Source organism: Bos taurus, chromosome 15, assembly GCF_002263795.3.
Source record: "Bos taurus isolate L1 Dominette 01449 registration number 42190680 breed Hereford chromosome 15, ARS-UCD2.0, whole genome shotgun sequence".
NCBI classification, from domain to species: Eukaryota; Metazoa; Chordata; class Mammalia; order Artiodactyla; family Bovidae; genus Bos; species Bos taurus.
In genome coordinates this window covers 36,269,709-36,295,266 of record NC_037342.1, presented here as the reverse complement: position 1 = coordinate 36,295,266, position 25,558 = coordinate 36,269,709, and the positions used below count along the sequence as shown (strand labels likewise).

The 25,558-nt window shown below is 37.0% G+C and overlaps 1 protein-coding gene and 1 non-coding gene across 28 annotated transcripts in view; one reads left to right on the top strand and one right to left on the bottom strand.

Annotated features, from left to right (window-relative positions):
- SOX6 (SRY-box transcription factor 6) overlaps nt 1-25,558 on the bottom strand; it is an 833,346-nt gene that overhangs the window by 253,239 nt on the left and 554,549 nt on the right. The window lies entirely within an intron of this gene.
- On the top strand, nt 23,894-23,965 carry TRNAC-ACA (transfer RNA cysteine (anticodon ACA)). The gene has a single exon. It is a non-coding gene; the product is annotated as a tRNA-Cys (tRNA).

Sequence of the window (25,558 nt, the reverse complement as noted above, 5' to 3'; positions counted from 1 at the left end):
TTTTACTAAATCTCAATTTAAGAGTATTGTTTATAAAATAGTGTAACCAAATGGGAAATACGTATAAAGTATTTCTGCTGCATGTTAAAATGGTTTTCTTGAGGAAAAACACTTGTGTGATTTTTTGAGGCTGAAAATAACTGCTTTTTCCTTAGGATATCATTTTTACCTGAAAGAACTGACTGACAGGTACAGAAATGATTATTCAAACTTGGACTTTTAAGACATATTTTCTCAAAAATAATACAAACTGAGACTTTCACTTCAAGCAAAGTAATTGTATTTGTTTTCGATAATAATATCTGTGCTTTCAAGTTAATAAAAGTGATATTAATGGATGAGATTTATCTATATTATATCATAAAATATGCCAATATTTGGAAACTCTGTATAAGTCAATGAATCAAAATTTTCCAAATGTCAAATACAGGTCATGAAATCATACATTGGTAAAAGTTCCATTCAAAGTGCAAGTCAGACCAATGAATTTTAGTGTAATATATTAAAATATGAAGAATTTGTTATGCTTATATTCCAAACTGCAATTAACCTTTATAATACTTGTAAACTTTGGTATAGTACAAAAAACACTCAGAAATATCTGAAAAATACTATTAAAGAACTCCATTTTCTAAATACATGTATGTGTGATACTTCCCATACTTCAACCAAAACAACATACTGCAACAGACTAAATGCAGAAGCAGACATGAGAATTCATCTGTCTTCTATAAAGCCTGACATCAAAGAAATTTGTAGAAGAGTAAAATAATACCACTATTCTCATTAAATTATTTTTAGACATTAAAGTTATTTTTCTAAAACGTTTTACTTATTTTAATGATGGTTAAGTTTACTGTTATTTTCAAAGAAGCAATAAATAATATTTAAAATTTTTCTTGGTTTTAATTTCTAATACTAAACATATCAATAAACAAAAACCACATAAACCAAAGCTCTATGGGGTTCTAATTAATTTTTAAGAGTATTAAAAGAGACTTTAAATTTGCTGACCTCTATGCATGCAATTCTGAGCCACCAATCTCACTAGTCTATAAGCAAACAACTATTTCCCCAATTCCTAAACATGATTAGACACTCAAATATGTGCGAAAAGTAAGTGATTCTCTAAAATATTTATGGAAATAATAAATAGAAACTTAGAATGAATAAAAGGTGTTTAAATAAAACTGAGTTTGAAAACTAACTCTAATACTTTCTAGCTTTATGGTTTTGCAACAATTATTTATGTTTTTCTAAGCTTTTGTTTCTCCATATATAAAATAAAATTTATAATATCTAGCAGGTGTTATTGTTGTTCAGTCACTGAGTCGTGTCTAACTCTTTGCAATCCCATGAACATATATTGCCAGGCTTCCCTGTCCTTCACAGTCTCCCAGAGTTTGCTCAAACATATGTTCAGTGAGTCTGAGATGCCATCGAACCATTTCATTCACTACTGCCCCCTTCTCTTCTTGCCTTCAATCTTCCCCAGCATCAGGGTCTTTTTCAATTAGTTGGCTCTTCCCATTAGGTGGCCAAAGTATTGGAGCTTCAGCTTCACCATCAGTCCTTCTGATGAATATTCAGAGTTGATTTCCTTTAGGATTGGTTGGTTTGATCTCCTTGCTGTCCAAGAGTCTTCCCCAGCACCACAATTCAAAAGCATTAATTTTTTGGCACTCAGTCTTCTTTATGGTCCAACTCTCACATCTGTACATGATTACTGGAAAAACCATAGCTTTGGCTATATGGACCTTTGCCAACAAAGTGATATCTCTGCTTTTTAATATGCTGTCTAGGTTTGTCATAGTTTTTCTTCCAAAGAGCAAGTGTCTTTTAATTTCATGACTGTGGTCACTGTCGGCAGTGATTTCAGAGCTCAAGAAAATGAAATCTGTCACTGTTTATACTTTTCCCCCATCTATTTGCCATGAGTGATGAGACCAGATGCCATGATCTTAGTTTCTTGAAAGTTGAGTTTTAAGCCAGCTTTTCCACTCTGCTTTTTCACCTTCATCAAGAGGCTCTTTAATTACTCTTCACTGTCTTGACATAAGGGTGGTGTCATCTGCATATTTGAGATTATTGATATTTCTCCCTGCAATCTTGATTCCAGCTTGTGATTCATCCAGCCTGGCATTGCATATGATGCACTCTGCATATAAGTTAAATAAGCAGGGTGACAATATACAGCCTTGATGTACTCCTTCCAAACTGGAACCAATCTGTTGTTCCATGTCTGGTTCTAACTGTTGCTTCTTGACCTGCATATATGTTTCACAGGAGACAGGTAAGGTGGTCTGATATTTCCATCTCTTTAAGAATTTTCCACAGTTTGTTGCGATCCACACAGTCAAAGGCTTTACTATAGTCAATGAAGCAGAAACAGATGCTTTTCTGGAACTCACTTGATTTTTTTATGATCAAACAGGTGTTCCCAATTTGACATCTGGTTCCTCTGACTTTTCTGAATCCATCTTGTAAATCTGGAAGTTCTCAGTTCACATACTATTGAAGCCTTGCTTGAAGGATTTTGAACATCACCTTGCTAGCATGTGAAATGAGCACAATTGTACAGTAGTTTGAACATTTTTTGGCATTGCCTTTCTTTGGGATTGAAATGAAAACTGACCTTTTCCAGTCCTGTGGCCACTGCTGAGTGTTCCAAATTTGCTGACATATCAAATACAGCATTTTAATAGCATTATTTCTTAGGATTTTTAAATAGTTCAGCTGGAATTTCAACACCTTCACTAGCTTTGTTCATAGTATGCTTCCTAAGACCCTATCTAACAGAAATTGTTGTCAAATACTGTTTCAGTTCAGTTCAGTTCAATCGCGCAGTCATGTTTGACTCTTTATGACCCCATGGACCACAGCACACCAGGTCTTCCTGTCCATCACCAACTACCGGAGTTTACTCAAACTAATCTCCATTGAGTTGGTGATGCCATCCAACCATCTCATCCTCTGTCATCCCCTCTCCTCCTGCCTTCAATCATTCCCAGCATCAGGGTCTTTTCAAATGAGTCTGTTCTTCGCATCAGCTGGCCGAAGTATTGGCATTTCAGCTTCAACATCAGTCCTTCCAATGAACACTCAGGGTGGATCTCCTTTAGAATAGACTGGTTGGTTCTCCTTGTAGTCCAAGGGACTCTCAAGAGTCAGTTCAAAAGCATCAATTCTTCACACTCAGCTTACTTTATAGTCCAGCTCTCACATCCATACATGACTACTGGAAAAACAATAGCCTTGATGAGACGGACCTTTGTTGGCAAAGTAATTTCTCTGCTTTTTAATATGTTGTCTCGGTTGGTCATAACCCACTCCAGTGTTCTTGCCTGGAGAATCCCAGGGATGGGGGAGCCTGGTGGGCTGCCATCTATGGGGTTGCACAGAGTTGGACATGACTGAAGCGACTTAGCAGCAGCAGCAGCAGGTTGGTCATAACTTTCCTTCCAAGGAGTAAGCATCTTTTAATTTCATGACTGCAGTCACCATCTGCAGTGATTTTGGAGCCTAAAAAAAATAAAGTCAGCCACTGTTTCCACTGTTTCCCCATCTATTTGTCATGAAGTGATGGGACCAGATGCCATGATCTTCGTTTTCTGAATGTTGAGCTTTATGCCAACTTTTTCACTCTCCTCTTTCACTTTCATCAAGAGGCTCTTTAGTTCTTCTTCACTTTCTGCTGTAAGGGTGGTGTCATTTGCATATCTGAGGTTATTGATATTTCTCCCGGCAATCTTGATTCCAGCTTGTGCTTCTACCAGCCCAGCGTTTCTCATGATGTATTCTGCATAGAAGTTAAATAAACAGGGTGACAATATACAGCCTTGATGTACTCCTTTTCCTATTTGGAACCAGTCTGTTGTTCCATGTCCAGTTCTAACTGTTGCTTCCTGACCTGCATACAGATTTCTCAGGAGACAGGCCATGTGGTCTGGTCTTCCCATCTTTTTCAGAATTTTCCACAGTTTATTGTGATCCACACAGTCAAAGGCTTTGGCATAGTCAATAAAGCAGAAATAGATGTTTTTCCGGAACTCTCTTGCTTTTTTGATGATCCAGCAAATGTTGGCAATTTGATCTCTGGTTCCTGTGCCTTTTCTAAAACCAGCTTGAACATCTGGAAGTTCACGGTTCACGTATTGCTGAAGCCTGGCTTGGAGAATTTTAAGCATTACTTTACTAGCGTGTGAGATGAGTGCAATTGTGCGGCAGTTTGAGCATTCTTTGGCATTGCTTTTCTTTGGGATTGGAATGAATATTGTTTAAAATATGCTATTCAATGTTGCTAAATGAAAGAGTGAAGATATGGAGAAATTAGAACACTATACACTTTTTGTAGGAATGCAGAATGGTGCAGCTGGTTTGGAAAATAGTCTGTCATTTGTCATTTCCTCAGAGGTTAAACATAGAGTTACTATATGACCCAGAGAATCCACTCTTAGTGTGTATATGTATATATATATATATATATATATATATACACATACGTACATATATACACGTATATACTCAAGAAGAATAACAACATATATCTAAACCAAAATTGCACAGTGTTCATTGCAGTATTATTCAAAACAGCAAAAAAATGGAAACAATCCATGTCCATCAGTTGATGAATGGATGAATAAAATGTGGTGTCTATCCATATAATCCATCTGAGCCACTAGGGAAGCCCCAAAGGAATATTTTTCAGAAATAAAGAATGAAGTATTAATACATGTTGTAGCATTGATGAACCTTAAAGACATTGTACTAAGTGAAAAAAGCCCATCACAAAAAACTGATATAATTTCATTTATATAAAATGTCCAGAATAGGGAATCTACAAAGACAGAAAGTACATTAGTGGTTGCTTAGGATTAGGGAATTTGCGAATAAATGGAGGGTGACCGCTAAAGGGTAGGGGATTTCTTTGTCAGTGATGAAAAAATTCTAAAATTAACTGCGGTGATGGGCATACAACTCTGTGAAAAATCATATACTAAAACATCATTGACTTGTACTCCTTAAATGGATGAAATTTATGGTATCTGAATTATACCTCAATAAAGTCATTGCAAAAAATAAATAACTGAACAAAGGTTAAAAAAAAAAAAGCTCAATAAATGCATTCTTTGTCCAGAAAATAACTGATATTTCTTTCAAAATCCAATGACAAACCTAGGGTAAATTACAAGGGTTTGAACAGATTCTATTAGACTGTAAGAAAAATATCAATGGTCAAGACATAGTAAAATTCATTCGCAAAAGAAGTTCTTATCTTCTTGTCTACCTATTCTTACTGATATTATCGAAGTTGTCCCTTTTTAAAAATTTCTGTGAAACATTAATTAAAAAAAAAAGCACCTTCTAGGATTCCTTGTAGCTCCTGGTTTTCACCCAGATGGCCCAGGTTCGCCTCCTGGTGTGGGAACACCAGCCCTCTGGGCTTCCCAGGTGGTTCCAGGGGTAAAGAACCTGCCTCCCAACGCAGGAGACATAAGAGATGCAAGGTTCGATCCCTGAGTTGGGAAATGCCCTGGAGAAGGAAATAGCAACCCACTCCAATATTCTTGCCTGGAGAATCCCATGAACAGAGGCGCCTGGCAGGCTATGGTCCATTTACAAAAAGTGGGACACAACTGTTTAACATTAACTGAAATTTATATCTGATTTAAATTTTAGTGTCTTAAATGAGACTTTCTAGTGTGAAGAATGTTTGAGGAAAAAGCAGAAAAAATCTTGTATATACGGTATAATAAAATTGCTCAGCAGATCTACTGACAACTTCCCTCAGTTAAATTGCTATTTACAAAAAAAATAAATAAATAAATAATAAATATATTAAAATAAATAAATAATTTCTATCACTTAGTTTTTCTTTCTGTTAATGAAGGGGAAAGTCGCCTAGTTGTATCCAACTCTTTGCGACCACGTGGACTATGCACGGAATTTTCCAGGCCAGAATACTGGAGTGGGTAGCCTTTCCCTTCCCAAGGGGATCTTCCCAACCCAGGGATTGAACCCAGGTCTCCTGCATTGCAGGCAGATTCTTTACCAGCTGAGCCACAAGGGAAGCCCTTCTGCTAATGAAAAAATGTTATTATATTGTACTATAAAGTTTTGGTCTTGCAAATCCACTTATTATAAATCTGACTTTTAATATATAGCCAATCTAGATTATACAAACAATATACAATTCAAAGATAATCATACTAGAAAGCAAAAGTAAATCTGACTTTTAATATATAGCCAATCTAGATTATACGAACAATATACAATTCAAAGACAATCATACTAGAAAAAAAAGTAAATCTGACTTTTAATATATAGCCAATCTAGATTATATGAACAATGTACAATTCAAAGATAATCATACTAGAAAGCAAAACACATTCTACAACTGCTGTTTCTTTCAGTAAAAAGAAAACTAGAAAACTCTTGTCTACCTGAGCCTTCTATTTCCAATGTTTAGTTAAAAAAGGAACTTTTTTCTTTTTTAGGACCTAGAGATTATCTTACTAAGTGAAGTAAACCGGACAGGGAAAGACAAATATCATATGATATTGCATATATGTGGAATCTAAAAAAAAACAAAAGATAGAAACGAACCTATATGCAAAATAGAAATAGACCCACAGACAAAGAAAAAAAAAAATCAGTGGTTACTAAAGGGGAAAGGAATAAATTAAGAATTTGGGATCAACGTACACAGACTACTATATATAAAATGGACCTACTGTGTAGTACAAGGAACTATACACAATATTTTGTAATAACTTATAAGTGAAAAGAATCTGAAATCACTTTGCAGTACACCAGAAACTAACACATATTGTAAATCAAGTATTCTTCAATTTTTAAAAAATCTCAAAATAGGTGTTCTTCTGGTGTTCAAATATCTCTTCATAAAAACATATTTATTAAGTATTTTATTTTCAATAAATATTTGAATTTGCTCCCAGAAAAGAGGAACATTTTGTATCTGAGTTTCAAAATTTAGATCTGCCTATGGGCATAAGTGAACAGACAGATCTGGTGGTCTTGAGGCATAAACTAACTAGCACTCCTGTTCAGAGGCAACAGCATACTGGTAGAGTGAAGCCAGGGTTAGGAGTCAGAAGAACAAAAGCAACTTCTCCAAATAGCCTTCTGTGACACTCACAGGCTTCTTGTACGTCTTTCTAATTTACTATACTCATTCAGCCGCTCATTCAGTAAATATACATTATTTACCTTGGGTCGAGCAGGGAACCCACACACAACGATCTTCTAGTTGTGAAACCCACATGATAAATAAAAGAAGCAACAAAATGAAAAGCAGTTTAAAATGTAGTAAATGCTACAGAAAAAAATAAAACTAAGTAGGTAGAAGAGGTTCCAGTTTTAAATAGGATAGTTTTAAGGCAATTGGCTGCCAGAGGAACCAACCACGTGATTAGAGTTAGAACTTTCAGTCCAGTCCAAAGCTCCAGGGAGGGCAGTGAAGCTCAAAATTAAGTTACTCAACAGAAGCCATGATTATGCAATGGAACCTCCATAAAAACCCTAAGTGAACATGATCCAAGAACATCGGGGTTATTGAATGTATTCTGTGCCAGGAAGCTATAGTACCCCAAACTTCACTGGGACAGAAGCTCCTGTGCTTGGGACCTTCTAGACATTGTCCGTTTACCTCTCCATTTGGATGTTCATTTGTCTCCTTTGTAATAAACCATTTATAGTAAGAAGTGTTTCCCCAAATTCTGTGAGCCATTATAGCAAACAGTTAAATCTGAAGAGCTAATCTGCAGCCAATTTGGACAGAAGCGTGGCTAACCTGGGGATGACCTGTGACTTACAATTAGTCTCTGAACCGGGGAAGGGGGGCAGTCTTGTGGGATTAAGACTTTAACCCTTGGGAGGTCTATACTAACTCTGGGTAGTTAGTGTCAGAATTAAATTAAATTGTAGGACACCCAATTGGTGTCCATAGAGAACTGGAGAATTGTTGGGTGTGGAAAATTCACATTTTTGGTGCCAGAAATGTTCTGAGTAGCAGAAAGCTTTCCTTTAGGAGAGTAATAGGAGATGAAGTTAGACAAAGAGAAGATTGTATCTATCTTGTAGGGTCTTTTGGACCATCATAGCACCTTTAGTCTTTACTCAAATTAATATGGAGATCTAACAGCGTTTTCAAGCAAAGGAGTGATGTTTTACATGTTTTTAAAGAATCAGCCTAGATTCTATATGGTAAATAGACTCTATGGAAATGAGGGAGAAAAGAAGATCTTCCCTGGTGGCTCAGACAGTAAAGAATCTGCCTGCAGTGCGGAAGACCTGGGTTTGATCTCTGGTTTGGGAGGATATCCTGGATAAGTGAATGGATACCCTCTCCAGTATTCTTGCCTGGAGAACTCCATGGACATGGAGGAGCCTGGCAGGCTACAGTCTATGGGATCACAAAGAGTCAGACATGACTGAGTGACTAACACTTTCACTTTCACAAGAAAGATTGGTGGATTGCAGCAGAGTAATGGCAGTGGCACATTTAAAATAGATAACTTGAGGAGAGTTAAATAAGCCATTTAACAAAGATATGGGGCAAAATTTAAGGAAAACAGCAAGAGGTAGTGGTTTTCCAGGAGTTAATTATAGGATGAAGCTGTTGTTATACCTAGGCCTGAAGGGTCAAGGGAGAGAATGGTTCCTGGAAGATGGAAAATGGAGTACAATGGAGAGGATAATGAAAAGGTGACACCAACCTACAGCAATCTGGCAAGGGAAGTGCTGGGGAAAGGAGGAGGACATCAACCTTACTCTCCTTCAACTCTCCTCAGTGCCTCTTATTGGTCAAACCCAACTGGAACTCAAAGAGGAAGAGAACTCATTCATGCAGTCCATGGATTGGGCTCTTAGAGGACAGAGCAAATTGAGAAGGTATAGAGAGGGACAAATGGAACAGATGTCTCACAGTGAGGAATCAAGGCTGATTTCAAGGTTTGTGACCTGAGCACCTAGAAGGATAGGGTTGCCATTTACTGAGATGGAGGAGAATTTAGGTTCAGCTGATCTAGGAAAGAATACCAGAGTACTAATTTAGACATATTACATTAAAGGGTCAAAGTAAAAACATATAGCAGAAAATTGTATATACATATTTGGAGCTCAAAACAGAGGTCTTGGCTGGAAATATAAATATTAACCCTACTTGTCATGCATTTGAGATATCAGACAAAATACACCAATCTATAAATACAAATGATTTCTTTCTTTCAGAGATAATATTTTTCTTTACTCGGAATGGGAAAAAACTTAAATAATATTTCAATCAATTCCTCTTTAGTATTCTCTAAAGTATGAGCTAAAGAGTATTTGTTATAATTATCTATGTATGCTATTATAGACTATGAACTCCTTATGGGTAGGGACAATTTCTTAGTCATCTATGTATTCTAAGTACCTACTGTGTAAAAGCTTCTCAAAATATTTAACCAATGAGTGAAATTAATAAAAATATAAATGAGTGAAAATAGGGTTGAGATTTACAGGGTGTCCCCAAGGTGCTATATAAAATGCCACATTAATAAGGGAAGTTTTGTTTTTGTAAAAAGAACCTCTTCCAATTGACTGTCTTTAGACTCAGATAACTGATACCACTCACTCATGGTGACAGAAAGTCAAGAAGAGGCTAAGAGTTACATGATAAATAAAGGAGGCTAAAGTAATTGTAAAGTTTTTGTTGGTAAAGCAAAGAGCAAGCAGTATGAATAGCCTGAGGAAAGCTAATGCCTCTAACACTGAAGGATTTCCTGTTTATTTCCTGTGCCCCTAAGAAAGAGCCTGCTTTTTAAAAAATATTTGTTATACTAAATTTATTGTTTATCATTTCAATACTTGTTTTTATGCTATTACTACATATGAGTTATAAGAATATATCTATGGTTTTTTTTAACATGTTTTCAGTTATATAAATTGTATCATATATACTACATACATACTTTTGTCTTTTTTCATTTAATATTATGTTTTCAAACTCATGCATGTTGATATATATATATAGCTTTTGTTTATTTTGACTTCTTCTTTATTTTGATTGTTATTATAAACAATTCTAAAGTGAACATTCCTGCATATGCACAAGAGTTTCTTTCAGTGCAGTTCAGTCTGACTCTCTGCAACCCTATGGACTGCAGCACGTCAGGTTTCCCTGTCCATCACCACCTCCCGGAACTTACTCAAACTCATGTCCATAGAGTCGGTGATGCCATCCAACCATCTCATCCTCTGTCATCCCCTCTCCTACTGCCTTCAATCTTTCCCAGGATCAGGGTCTTTTCAAATGAGTCAGTTCTTCGCATCAGGTAGCCAAAGTATTGGCATTTCAGCTTCAACATTGGTCCTTCCAACGAACACTCAGGACTGATCTCCTTTACGATGGACTGGTTGGATCTCCTTGCTGTCCAATGGGTTCTCAAGAGTCTTCTCCAACACCGCAGTTCAAAAGCATCAATTCTTCAGCACTCAGCTTTCTTTATCAGTTCAGTTCAGTCGCTCAGTTGTGTCCGACTCTTTGCGACCCCATGAATCCCAGCACGCCAGGCCTCCCTGTCCATCACCAACTCCCGGAGTTCACTCAGACTCACATTCATCAAGTCAGTGATGCCCTCCAGTCATCTCATCCTCTGTCGTTCCCTTCTCCTCCTGCCCCCAATCCCTCCCAGCATCAGAGTCTTTTCCAATGAGTCAACTCTTCACATGAGGTGGCCAAAGTACTGGAGTTTCAGCTTTAGCATCAGTCCTTCCAAAGAACACTCAGGGCTGATCTCCTTCAGAATGGACTGGTTGGATCTCCTTGCAGTCCAAGGGACTTGCAAGAGTCTTCTCCAACACCACAGTTCAAAAGCATCAATTCTTCGGTGTTCAGCTTTCTTCACAGTCCAACTCTCACATCCATACATGACCACAGGAAAAACCATAGCCTTGACTAGACGGACCTTTGTTGGCAAAGTAATGTCTCTGCTTTTGAATATGCTATCTAGATTGGACATAACTTTCCTTCCAAGGAGTAAGCATCTTTTAATTTCATGGCTGCAGTCACCATCTGCAGTGATTTTGGAGCCCCCCTCAAAATAAAGTCTGACACTGTTTCCACTGTTTCCCCATCTATTTCCCATGAAGTGATGGGACCGGATGCCATGATCTTCGTTTTCTGAATGTTGAGCTTTAAGCCAACTTTTTCACTCTCCTCTTTCACTTTCATCAAGAAGCTTTTGAGTTCCTCTTCACTTTCTGCCATAAGGGTGGTGTCATCTGCATATTTGAGGTTATTGATATTTCTCCCGGCAATCTTGATTCCAGCTTGTGCTTCTACCAGCCCAGCGTTTCTCGTGATGTACTCTGCATAGAAGTTAAATAAGCAGGGTGACAATATACAGCCTTGATGTATTCCTTTTCCTATTTGGAACCAGTCTGTTGTTCCATGTCCAGTTCTAACTGTTGCTTTCTGACCTGCATATAGGTTTCTCAAGAGGCAGGTCAGGTGGTCTGGTATTCCCATCTCTTTCAGAATTTTCCACAGTTTATTGTGATCTACACAGTCAAAGGCTTTGGCATAGTCAATAAAGCAGAAATAGATGTTTTTCTGGAACTCTTTTGCTTTTTTGATGATCCAGCGGATGTTGGCAATTTGATCTCTGGTTCCTGTGCCTTTTCTAAAACCAGCTTGAACATCTGGAAGTTCACGGTTCACGTATTGCTGAAGCCTGAAACCTAACCCTAACTCTAACTTTAGGAGGTAAATATAAAAGTTGGACTACTAGTTCACAAAGTATGTACATCATCAACTTCGCCAAATATAGTTAAACCATTCTCAGAGTAGTAGCTATATATCTTATACTGCCATAAATATTTTATGAGAATTCCAGCTCCTAATTTTTGCCAGTCAGATGGATGTGAAATGATATCTTATTGTATTAATTTGCATTTCCTTGTTATTCAGGCATCCTCTTCCGTGAACTACTTATTTAATTTTGAGCCAGTGTAGACTCAACAAGCTATGTCTACCACATGTATTTTGGTTCCACATCAGCAACTAGGTCTGTTCAAAAACCAACACAACAAAACCCAAAAGCAGTACCTCGGAACAAGGGGATTTGAATATTCCTTAGGTGGGGCTAGTGGTAATGAACTCACCTGACAATGCAGGAGACATAAGAGATCTTCCCATCACTAAGTTGGGAAGATCCCCTGGAGGAGGGCATGGCAACCCACTCCAGTATTCTTGCCTGGAGAACCCCACGGACAAAGGAGCCTGGAAAGCTACAGTTCATAGCGTCGCAAAGAGTCAGATGCAACTGAAACTACTTAGCACACATGTACTAGAAGCCACAAAATTTAGTGGTGGTGACATTCAGGGGCTTGGGTTTAGTATATTAGAGAAAAATATTAGATACTGACATAAATGCAAGTGCTTCTCTCTCTTTCTCTGAGAGTTAAATTTACTATGAAGAGAAAAAAATTCATATTTTATTTTAGTCAATTCATTTTCCTTAGTATGTCTAATCTCCCTATCTCTCTCTCCATATTTTCCTGTGTATGTTTTTGCCTTTCTCTGATGCAGAGTTAAACACACAAAATCTGTACAAATATAATAAAAATGCACATATAAAAAGATGTATGTTAAATACAGTGAAAAATAGAACTCAAAACAGGAAGCTTACTTGTTGACAGTTTGATGAAACAAAGATAGAAGGATCTACTTTCCCATCAGTTCATCAGCAGAGATGAGAAATTTCAAGTAATTCACAAAAGCTTATATGCTTCAACAAACATAGTATACATGTGGGAAAATAGATTTTAATATTATTTCAGCAGTTTGCATATATTGGTAAGTTATGATCCATTCCAACAAGATTGTAATAGATCTTCCTCAGTAGAAAAAAATATATATTTATTGCCAATAGTATACAAATCAGTAAAAAAAAATTATGAATCCCAATTTCAAAACTAACTTCATATAACAGAATTATTCCATCAAAATCTTGTTTTCTGAACCCTTACTAAATTTGACAATATTATCTTTCAGCTTCTTTAAGATACAATGTCACAGATAGGTCTTGTTACAGAAATGCATAGATACTGCAGTTTCACAATATTAGGGCTCTCCAAAAGGCTAAGGCTTTCATGACTGTTATATACAGAACAACATTGTCCAATAAAACTTTTCATGAAAATGGAAATGTTCTACATTTTTCCTGTCCAATATGGTAGCCAGCTACACATGGTAGCTACACATGTCCAGCTACACATGGTAATAAGCATTTGAAATGTGGCTTGTATGACTGAGGAACTGCATTTTCATTTCGTTAACTTTAATGTATTAAATAGCTATATGTGGCAAGTAACTGTTGTATTGAGCAGCAGGAAAGATTTAGTGTGATCTAGAAAAACCTTCCTTTTATCTAGCCATAAATACTGGTGTCTAACTGTACTAAGTAGACGGTACTTAGTAGATTGTACTAGGACTGGATTGTACTAGGACTGGACAATCTCTGCTCTAGGATTAGAGGTCATAACGCTGTCTTCTCAGCACATTTGTGGTGACCTACTTCTCTCCTCCTATCAGAGCTGAGACACCAAGTATCTACAACCTAGGCTTTCTGAGTCGTTATGTCCTGACTTTCATTTTTAGCAGAGCTCACACTTCACTCCTGTTATCTAACCTATATGTGCTTCAATACTTGGCTTTGTGTGTTTTATGCTCCTAACTCGTATTCTTGGGCATCTCTGCTTGATCACTTAAGGGTTCCTCAGCTGCTTCAGTAACCAATATTCTCCTGTTCCTGTGCTCCACAGTGTTGACTGACCATGCTCCATTTTCCCCCAGGGAAATTTAGTATTCACATGCCCATTCATGACTTTAGTCAGACCTAAGGTATTTGTCTAACCTGTGATTTTTAAGTACATTCCTAGATCTGATTTCCTTGGCTTTCCTCTTAAGAAATGGAAGTTTTGAATTGGAAGCAGTTTAAGATAATTTGGTGACTTAATTCTCAAAATAATAGTGTCCTCTGTATACCACCAAATTCAAAATACTTCTCATTCCATGAGTACCAGCTATTTCATTTTCCTCTTGAGCAAAAGAGAAGAAAGCTGATTTTTAAAATATCTTCAGAGAAATCATAAAATTATAGCATGGATTAAAAAACTGTGGGACAAATAATTCATAGATTCCAATGTGAGATATGGATTATAGACATAGTAAGGGGTCACCGTAATGGAGAGATGACAATCTTCCCTTAACTGTTTCTCATAGTTTTAATTTAATAATTAACCACAATAGAATTTATTTATTACAATTCTATTCATGCCTCATAAGTTTCTGCTGTAAACACAGAAATATATACTCCACTATCCTAGAAAAATAAGGATCCTGGTAGTCCAGCCAGTGTCCAGTATCACCAAAGTTTATATACTACAATTTCTCTCATGGCATATCCAGGCACTCTGTCAACTGTCTAATGACCAGTGATAATTCACTGTTGAATTACAGATCAGATTATCCTAGAAAGCCAGAATAACATGAAATAACCCTTGATAGCAAATTAGAAATTAGTGATAGCACACTAAACAATAAGTGAGATACTCAAGCCTAAAGAATTTAAATTAATAGAAAAGGGAAAATTTACAGTGGCAGAATTTGAAAGGAAAAACCTATACATATTAAGAAGTGAAAACGATTCCACAAACTTCAAAAAAAAACAAACTGTTCAGTTAAGACTACAACATATTTTCATAAAGAGAATGATAATCATTTTTTGTTTATTTGTTTGTTTGGTTTTGTTTTTGCTTTTCTGTTTAACCCAAAAAAAGTAGTATGGGAGACTTGGGAAATGCATGGGGAAATATGTCTCAATAATGACCAAACAGATGTTAGCATGTTTTGGTGGAAAGAGCATAAACTTTATCATCATATAATTCTTGATTCAAATTCTAGATTGACCATTATTATCTTTGTGTCTTGAGAAAATTATTTTTCTGAGCCTTTGTTTTCTTCTTTGCAAAAGGAAGACGATGATGTCCACACCTCATGGCACTGGTTAGACAGTTAAGTGAGATAAGATATACAAAAGCACTCTGACACACAATATTTGCCCAATAAATGTTAGTTCTTGCTTTGTCAGTACCCTCCTCTCCCAATTCTCTGTAGATCTTTAAAAATGAATTTATCTTGTCCGAGTGGTAGAAAATATAACATTTTAAACACTGCCTAGCCTAACACAATGATGGGCAAATGCTATGCACTCCAAAAAAGATTTGTAGATTGATTGAGATTCTGCAAATACATTCCTTCCTGAAATCAGGGGATGGATGAGATGAATTCTAAAATTGTGAGATTAACATTCTAGTAAGAAAGCTTTTCTTAGTGTCAGCCAACGATAAGAATCAGTTCATCATGAGGGGTAAAAGGAATTTTTTTTTGGTCCTACCTCTGGTATTCTTTATGAAATATATACAGAAAATATCTTCAGAGCCTTTTCTGCAATCTTAAGCAAACTCTTCTTTCTAGACAAAGAAAAGCATGACTATTTCTTCCAGTATTTCATTTCATCTCATTCATCACTTCTCTTTTGTTTCTTGATCAGTCTTTCTGATTCCATCTCAAATGAGCCTTTGTAAACATTTAAAAGATGGCACAGGTACAGAGAGGGCCATACCAGGTAGTAGCTAACCCCTCCTCCTCTTCCTAACACCAAAACTTAATGAGATACAGAAAGGAAGCTGGGATAAGTAAGAAAATACTCTGCAGAATCCATTTAGGAGAGCAACCCTAAACCATGACAGACATGTCTACAAAATACACAGTCAACTGTGAAGGTTAGAGAAAAGCCATCATGCTTAGAGGCAAATGCCTGCTGCTGCTGCTGCTGCTGCTGCTAAGTCGCTTCAGTCGTGTCCGACTCTGTGCGACCCCATAGACGGCAGCCCACCAGGCTCGCCCGTCCTTGGGATTCTCCAGGCAAGAACACTGGAGTGGGTTGCCATTTCCTTCTCCAAGAGGCAAATGCCTACTGGCACTAAATTATGGCTGGCAAAATAAAATAGCTTCTTTCAGTAAGCAGTTAACAAGAAATCCAGGATTCTCAATGGATGTGAAAGCCTGTGTTTAAGCAAAACCACAGAATGGTTATGCCCATTTCATTTTCTTTAGCTTTCTTAATAAATTTCTATTTGTTTCCTTGATGTCACCAACTTAAACTTCAGAATCTCAGTAGGTTTACCCACATTTCAGCATGGAAAAACATCTAGCTATATAGACTTATGTAAGTCATTCTTTGTATAATTCACTGTCTCCTGAAATTTTGCAACCATAGCACAACAGCTGCATATTTAAACAGTAGAGGTGGTTTCACTAACTTGAGTAACAGTGTATTCTTGGGTCCAGATAAAACTAAAGTTTCTTCATAAGTAGCTAGATAAGCTAGAAACTGCCATAAATGAATTTCAAAGTAGTAAAAGCTTACCTGTTTATAACTATGGTCAGATATATATATATATATATATATGATGATATATATATATATCTGATGATATATATATATATCTGATGATATATATATATTAGATATATATATCTCTCATGATACATATATATATGTATATATATATAATGGTTATTTTTTAATTTCAAAGATAAGCTTAAACTTCATTTTGAAATGATAATTATGAGCCAGTTTTAGAAATGTCTTACATTTGAAGATCCATAAAAGATGTCTTCTACAATCACTTTTCTATAAATAACAACACGTTTCTAAGAAATCTTAAAATCAGACTACTCTCAATAGAAAACTAATGTTTTTCTCCAATAGTCTCTACTTCTGAGTCTATTTGAAAAGTTGGTCAAAGACAGCAGCCATGTGCATATGTATGGTTTTGATTCCATCTATACTCCTGCCCTAATTCCTGTGGCTTGGACCCATTCCAGATAGTCTGCCTTACTGTGGTTTGTACAAGATACCCTTTCCTGATTCACGGCATTCCCCTGATTGACAAACAGATTTAGATGTGAAAACAAACAGTTACCTGGCTATAATTGGTTTCTAACAGCTGCACTGTTGTAGTACTTCTAACCATGGTTTAGAAAGTGCCTCCTAGAGAAGCCTCCTGTTGTGCTCAGAAGAGTATGTGTGTATGTTATTGTTTGCTTTTATTTATTTTGATTGTTTGATTTTAACCATTTAGGGGTCTTTATTTTTCACCAAGATATTCAGTAACTTTGGTGTACACACGATTTATACATTCTATGAACTGAAATTTATATTCTTATTTTTTTACCCTCCATAAATTAAATTTAAAAAATACACTGGATTTTAACTTTCTAAACTGATGTGCCCTTTAACTGAATTCAGAATAGTCTACAAAACAAAAGAGTCACTTTTTCTGCTCTATGCACGTGAAACAATACTACTTCACTGACAGATTAAAATGCTAGACTAGGGTAATAAACTTCTATTATGTTTTTAGTAGACTGTCTCATAAGGTCAATTGAATTATGTGAAATATATCAACTTATTTGCAATACAAGCTGCTACTTACATACCACAAACAATTGCAACTCCTTCAACATATCAGAATAAGAGGCTGGGACTTTGCATTTTAAAATTCCTGTGGAAATCAAATGTATTTTAAGGTTCAGCTCTGATTATTTAATCAGACAACTTGCATTTTGCCCTGGCTAATTTTGAAGGCTGATAATATTTTACTCATAAAAATAATTGTGCACCTGTTGTGATAGAAGCCTAGTTAAACAAATGTTAATAGGAATGTAACGCTTCACTTTAAGCATAAAAATACAGGTCTCTCCTTACTATTATATGAAGAAACATTTTTTTAAAGTCTTGGAATAGATTTCACTTTAAATCTCATCTCTTCCACAGCCCTAGAGGGATATTTAAGAATATTATTAAAGCATGTATAACGAATAGTTGCATACTAACTTGAAAGGGAACACCAGATGATGCCTACTGAACAAAAAGGATATGGAGTTCCTCCTTCCCATTTAATACTTGTGTTCTTCTGCCTTATTCTATTCCTGACAAAACCATTTTAATGATATTGAATCATTTCTGTGAAAAATGTGTACTTTTCTTACTAGCTATGATCAAAGGAGAAAATATAAAATGGGCCTACAAAAGCTATACCCTTCTTGCACTCTTTTCATTTTCTGACCCTTTCAGCAGTAGAGATGATTTCAGTACCCAAATTCTCTGAGCTTTAAAAAATGTTGGATGCTCCTAGAAGAGAAAGACTCAGATGTCTTCTCTGTGGTTTCTATCACTTTGTACAAACTTTCTAAGAGCTATCAATTTCTTTCTATTCAATCCATTTCCAGGTGTCATCAACTCATAAGTACTGAAAACAGGCTTGAGGAAAAATAGTTTGTCTGAAATTAAACTGTGACAGGCTGGGACCTGGGACCCTTTGCTGGAGTGCTGGAGTGCTTGCCCCTGGATAAACCTCTCTTCCAGCCACAAAATACAAAGAAACTATCAGTTCAGTTCAGTTTCTCAGTCATGTCTGACTCTTTGTGACCCTGTCCATCACCAACTCCCGGAGCTTACTCAAACTCATGTCCATAGAGTCAGTGATATCATCCAACCATCTCATCTTCTGTTATCCCCTTCTCCTCCTGCCCTCAATCTTTCCCAGCATCAGGGTCTTTTCAAATGAGTCAGTTCTTCGCATCAGGTGGCCAACGTATTGGCATTTCAGCTTCAGCATCAGTCCTTCCAATGAATATTCAGGACTAATTTCCTTTAGGATGGACTGGTTGGATCTCCTTGCAGTCCAAGGGACTCTCAAGAGTCTTCTCCAACACCACAGTTCAAACACATCAATTCTTTGGCACTCAGCTTTCTTTATAGTCCAACTCTCACATCCATCCATGACTACTGGAAAAACCATAGCTTTGACTAGATGGACCTTTGTCAGAAAGTAATGTCTCTGTTTTTTAATATGCTGTCTAGGTTGGTCATAGCTTTTCTTCCAAGGAGCAAGTGTCTTTTAATTTCATGGCTGCAGTCATCATCTGCAGTGATTTTGGAGCCCCCAAAATAAAGAAACTATAAGGGACTAAAAACAACTGCAATCATGCACAGTTGGGGCAAATTATGGACAAAAAGATACGAAAGGCCAAAAAACTCAACAGCCACTTCTGAAGAGCTGGGAGTGAAAAACAGGGTGTTGGGAGCAAAAGCAGGGTCTGGGCATGCCCCTGAACACAACACCACAAGTCAGGTGGGTAAAATACCTAAGCCACTCCTCTGGTCCAGACACCTGGACACATATCCTATCCTTACCCCATATAAGGAACAAGTTCACCCTGCCTTAGGAGTGGGCGAGCAAGGGAACCTGCTACCTGTTCTCCCTTCCTGCTCCTGCAGCAGGGGCCCCAGTAAAACCTTGCCTGAATTTCTTGTCTGGCCTCTAGTCAGTTTCTATCAGTTGAGGAAGGCCAAGAACCTTGGTCAGTGAAAACTAGCTAAATTGTGAACTCAATTATAAACGTCTTTTGTCGACTTTTGTAAGACTGTAGACTTTCAGACTGGTTCCAAATAGGAAAAGGAGTTCGTCAAGGCTGTATATTGTCACCCTGTTTATTTAACTTATATGCAGGGTACATGATGAGAAACGCTGGGCTGGAAGAAACACAAACTGGAATCAAGATTGCTGGGAGAAATATCAATAACCTCAGATATGCAGATGACACCACTCTTATGGCAGAAAGTGAAGAGGAACTCAAAAGCCTCTTGATGAAAGTGAAAGTGGAGAGTGAAAAAGTTGGCTTAAAGCTCAACATTCAGAAAATGAAGATTATGGCATCTGGTCCTACCACTTCATGGGAAATAGATGGGGAAACAGTGGAAACAGTGTCAGACTTTATTTTTCTGGGCTCCAAAATCATTGCAGATGTTGACTGCAGCCATGAAATTAAAAGACACTTACTCCTTGGAAGAAAAGTTATGACCAACCTAGATATCGTGTTCAAAAGCAGAGACATTACTTTGCCAACAAAGGTTTGTCTAGTCAAGGCTATGGCTTTTCCTGTGGTCATGTATGGATGTGAGAGTTGGACTGTGAGGAAGGCTGAGCGCCAAAGAATTGATGCTTTTGAACTGTGGTGTTGGAGAAGACTCTTGAGAGCCCCTTGGACTGCAAGGAGATCCAACCAGTCCATTCTGAAGGAGATCAGCCCTGGGACTTCTTTGGAAGGAATGATGCTAAAGCTGAAACTCCAGTACTTTGGCCACCTCATGCAAAGAGCTGACTCATTGGAAAAGACTCTGATGCTGGGAGGGATTGGGGTCAGGAGGAGAAGGGGATGACAGAGGATGAGATGGCTGGATGGCATCACTGACTCGATGGACGTGAGTCTGAGTGAATTCTGGGAGTTGGTGATGGACAGGGAGGCCTGGTGTGCTGCGATTCATGGGGTCGCAAAGAGTCGGACATACTGAGCAACTGATCTGATCTGATCTGATCTGCCCATTTATGGTTATACTTAAAAGGTACTGAGGTAATTTTATTCAAAATTATCTAAACTTTTGAATCCTATCCTTTACAATGTTGGGTTCTTTCTAATTTTATTTTGGTTAGTGCAATACAAGTTTACAAGCAGAGTAATGTGTGCACTTTTTAAATAACCTAAATTCTCTGTAGTTTCCTTTTTCAATAGTTTAATGCAGATATTTGGATTGAAGGGAAATCACAAATGAAGGGAAATCACAAATAAACGGAATAATTGCATCAAATTTCCTCAGTGCCTTAAATATGCACTCAGTGGTAATTATCAACAGTAGCAACACATTTAAAAATGTAGAGAATAAAGCACAATTTATACCTGTTTCAAGGGTCTCATTCATAAAAACACCATTGGGATGTAAATACACACATTTTTTTAAATGGTTAGCCTTACAGTATTTTTGCTTATTTCAGACAAATGACCTAAATAGTAAGTATGTGGGAGATCTAGTACTATGGGCCAGTTCTTAATGTGGCACACATATCTCAGAAGAATTTGCTGAAAAGCTGACTCTAGAGGAAAGAAATACCCAGGATGCACCCTGGCACCTATGGTGCTAGGCACAGAACATTTCTGGGCCACAGCACTGAGATTAATTACTATTCCATAAATTTTTCTTTTAAGAATAAACTGTATATAAATATTATTACAAATGTGTTTTTAACTTACATCATTTATTCAGATAAAAGAGCCTAAAGTAAAATACAGCAAATTAAAAAGAATGATATCTATAACTTTAAATCTTTTTTATGTTTACTAAAAACCTTAAATATAACTTTTAATTATAAAATAATGAATTCATATTATTAAAATCTCATTTATCATACATATTACACACACAAAATATTTCACGGCAACTGTATGTCTGGAAATGATACATGAAACAAACCCATTTTAATAGCAAGACCTCTCTAAGTTTCAGCTATCACTATAATAATATGCCAGAACTAAAATTATATGAAAAAAATCTCTTAAAATTCTGGAAAATAAAATTTGAATTGTACTTGAATAAGGTGATTCAATACTACTACAAGGATTTGAGAAGCCTATGGTAGTTAAAAGATTTGTAAGATGGGAATGAAGCTGACTAGGCCTGACCTCACTAAAAAGTTAAGCTAATTATCAATAAAGTGAGAGATACGTGTACCCCAATGTTCATCGCAGCACTGTTTATAATAGGCAGGACATGGAAGCAACCTAGATGTCCATCAGCAGATGAATGGATAAGAAAGCTGTGGTACATATACACAATGGAGTATTACTCAGCCACTAAAAAGAATACATTTGAATCAGTTCTAACGAGGTGGATGAAACTGGAGCCGATTATAGAGAGTGAAGTAAGCCAGAAAGAAAAACACCAATACAGTGTACTAACGCATATATATGGAATTTAGAAAAATGGTAATGACAACCCTGTATGCGAGACAGCAAAAGAGACACAGGTGTACAGAACAGTCTTTTGGACTCTGTGGGAGAGCGAGGGAGGGGATGATTTGGGAGAATAGCATTAAAACATGTATAATATCATATAAGAAATGAATCACCAGTCCAGGTTCGATGCAGGATACAGGAAGCTTGGGGCTGGTGCACTGGAATGACCCAGAGGGATGGTATGGGGAGGGAGAAGGGAGGGGGCTTCAGGATGGGGAACACGTGTACACCCGTGGCGGACTCATGTTGATGTATGGCAAAACCAATACAATATTGTAAAGTTAAAAAAAAAATTAAAATAATAATGAAAAATAAATAAATAAAAAAAATAAAGTGAATATATTTGAATAAATGCTGGCAATGTGAATTGTACTTTTAAACTTGACAGGGGTGATAATACTGATTTCTTGGACTGTTAGAACTTAATTTTATAGATATCAAATTATTTCCTATGAAATAATTTGTGCTTCAAGAGGTAATATGTGGGAACTTCCCTGATGGTCTAGTGGTTAAGAATTCACAGGGAACACTGGTTCAATTCCTGGTCAGGAAACTAAGATCCCACATGCCACAGAGCAACTAAGCCCAGGCACCACATCTACAGAGTCCATGTGCTACAAGGAAAGATACTGCATGACGCAATGAAGATCCCACCTGCTGCAACTAAGACACAATGTAGACAAATAAATAAATATTTTTTAAAACGTAAAGAGGTGATAAATATTTCTAGGTACTAATGGGTGGCACAAAAGCAAACATTCTTATTCCTACTGTCAAATTGCTATTTATTGAGGACAATTTTATCAATCACTTTGCAACCACTGACAATAATTCTGAAAAGCAAGTATTTTTTTCTACTTTATACATTAGAAAGGTGAGAGTAAAAGAGTGTAAACAAATTGCTCAGTTTATGCCACAATTCAAACTCACTTCTGATCAACTCCACACTCTGTATTTATTATGCCACAATTTGAGTTTCAAGGAGTAAAGCAACTCACTTGTTTAAGCCAGTAACTTCATCTAGTATTTTTTTACATCAAGTTTTATTTAGTTATTTATTTTTGGCTGTGCTGGGTCTTTGTTGCTACAAGGGTTTTTCTCTAGTTGAGCACAGGGGAGCTGCTCGAGTTGCAGTGCCTGGACTTCTCATTGCTGTGGTTTCTCTTGCTGCAGAGCACGGGCTCTATGGAGTTGCAACTTCAGTAGTTGCAGCATGTGGGCCCAGTAATTGCAGCTCCTGGGCTCCAGAGTACAGGCTCAATAGCTGTGGCGCACAGGTGTAGTTGCTCCATGGCATGTGGGAACTTCCCAGATCAGGGATCAAACCAATGTCTCCCGCATTGGCAGGTAGATTCTTTACCACTGAGCCACCAGGGAAGCCCCATCATTTACTGTCTTCATAGAAACTTTGAACTCTTAGATGTGACTAAATTGCTTTGTAGTTATTAATGACAAATTAATTTATTATCAAGGTAAATATATGCCAGTCTATTTTAAGGTTCTAGTCCAGTGGTTCTTAAAATGTGATTCTTAAACTCCTTGGAATCCCTGAGTTGACGCCTGAGAGCCATACTGTTTTCATAATAATAGTAAGGCATTGTATTGCATGTTATACTATCGACATTTGCACTGATGATGCAAATGAAATAGTGGGGAAAAAATTGAAGGTCCTCTAGCATGAATCAAATGGGCCTAATTCTACTAGTAGTCACTGTATTCTTTACCACTATGCACTTATAGTAAAAAAGCACAAAAAGTTCAGTTTCAATTAATAATTTCTTACTGCAACAAAAAAATCTTATTTTATTAAATAATCACTTTTAAGTACTCATACTTAAAATATTTTATGTGATGAAATGGGAAGCATTCTGCTGTTTATTGTACCTAAGCATATAATGTAGATCATCCCTGGTAGCTCAGACAGTAAAGCATCTGCCTACAATGCAGGAGACCCAGGTTCGATCCCTGGGCAGGGAAGATCCACTGGAGAAGGAAATGGCAACCCACTCCAGTATTCATGCCTGGAAAATCCCATGGACCGAGGAGCCTGGTAGGCTACAGTCCAAGGGGTAACAAAGAGTCAGACACGACTGAGCAACTTCACTTTCACTTTCAAGCATATAATAGTTCAAGAAAAATGACTTATACTATTGTTTGACTCGTAAGCTGACATTTTCGTGTCTTTTACACAAAGCACCAATTTTATTTGAAAGAACAACTAATACACAAAATATCATTTCTGTACTTCAATATTTGGCAAGTAAGCCTGCCACTTCCAGAAAAACAACTGAAAGTATTGGTGGAAACAATGCAGTTTGAACTTTAAAGGGAAAATTAGAATTGTGAAAACTTTTATCTGCCATCATTAGCATGACAGTTTCCAAAGACTTAAAAGATTTTCTGATAAGGTTAGCGGTGATACTAATAAATGTGATTTTTTTGATAGTGCATGGTGAAATGTGTCAAAATAAGGAACATCTGCATACTCAGTAAAACAATGTAATCTAAAATGCTGTTACAAAATCATGCATGGAGTAAAAGATTCATTCAAAGGTCAAATTGGACCAATGGATTTTAAATGTAAAAGTTGAATTGAAATGGTTTTAGATCCTACATTGAAATAGTTTTATAACCTATTAGACCTAACTTCCAATAAATTATCATTTATGAAATTTTGTGTGATTAGAAGAAAATGGAGAAGGGAATGGCAAACCACTTCAGTATTCTTGCCTTGAGAACCCCATGAAGAGTATGAAAAAGCAAAATGATAGGATACTGAAAGAGGAACTCCCAGGTCAGTAGGTGCCCAATATGCTACTGGAGATCAGTAGAGAAATAACTCCAGAAAGAATGAAGGGATGGAGCCAAAGCAAAAACAATACCCAGTTGTGGATGTGACTGGTGATAGAAGCAAGGTCCGATGCTGTAAAGAGCTATATTGCATAGGAACCTGGAATGTTAGGTCCATGAATCAAGGCAAATTGGAAGTGGTCAAACAGGAGATGGCAAGAGTGAACGTCGACATTCTAGGAATCGTCAAACTAAAATGGACTGGAATGGGTGAATTTAACTCAGATGACCATTATATCTACTACTGGGGGCAGGAATCCCTTAGAAGAAATGGAGTAGCCATCATGGTCAAATCTCAAAAACGACAGAATGATCTCTGTTCGTTTCCAAGGCAAACCATTCAATATCACAGTAATCCAACTCTATGCCCCAACCAGTAATGCTGAAGAAGCTGAAGTTGAATGGTTCTATGAAGACCTACAAGACCATTTAGAACTAACACCCAAAAAAGATGTCCTTTTCATTATAGGGAACTGGAATGCAAAAGTAGGAAGTCAAGAAACACCTGGAGTAACAGGCAAATTTGGCCTTGGAGTACAAAATGAAGCAGGGAAAAGGCTAATAGAGTTTTGCCAAGAGAACACACTGGTCATAGCAAACACCCTCTTCCAACAACACAAGAGAAGACTCTACACATGGACATCACCAGATGGTCAACACTGACATCAGATTGATTATATTCTTTGCAGCCAAAAATGGAGAAGCTCTATACAGTCAGCA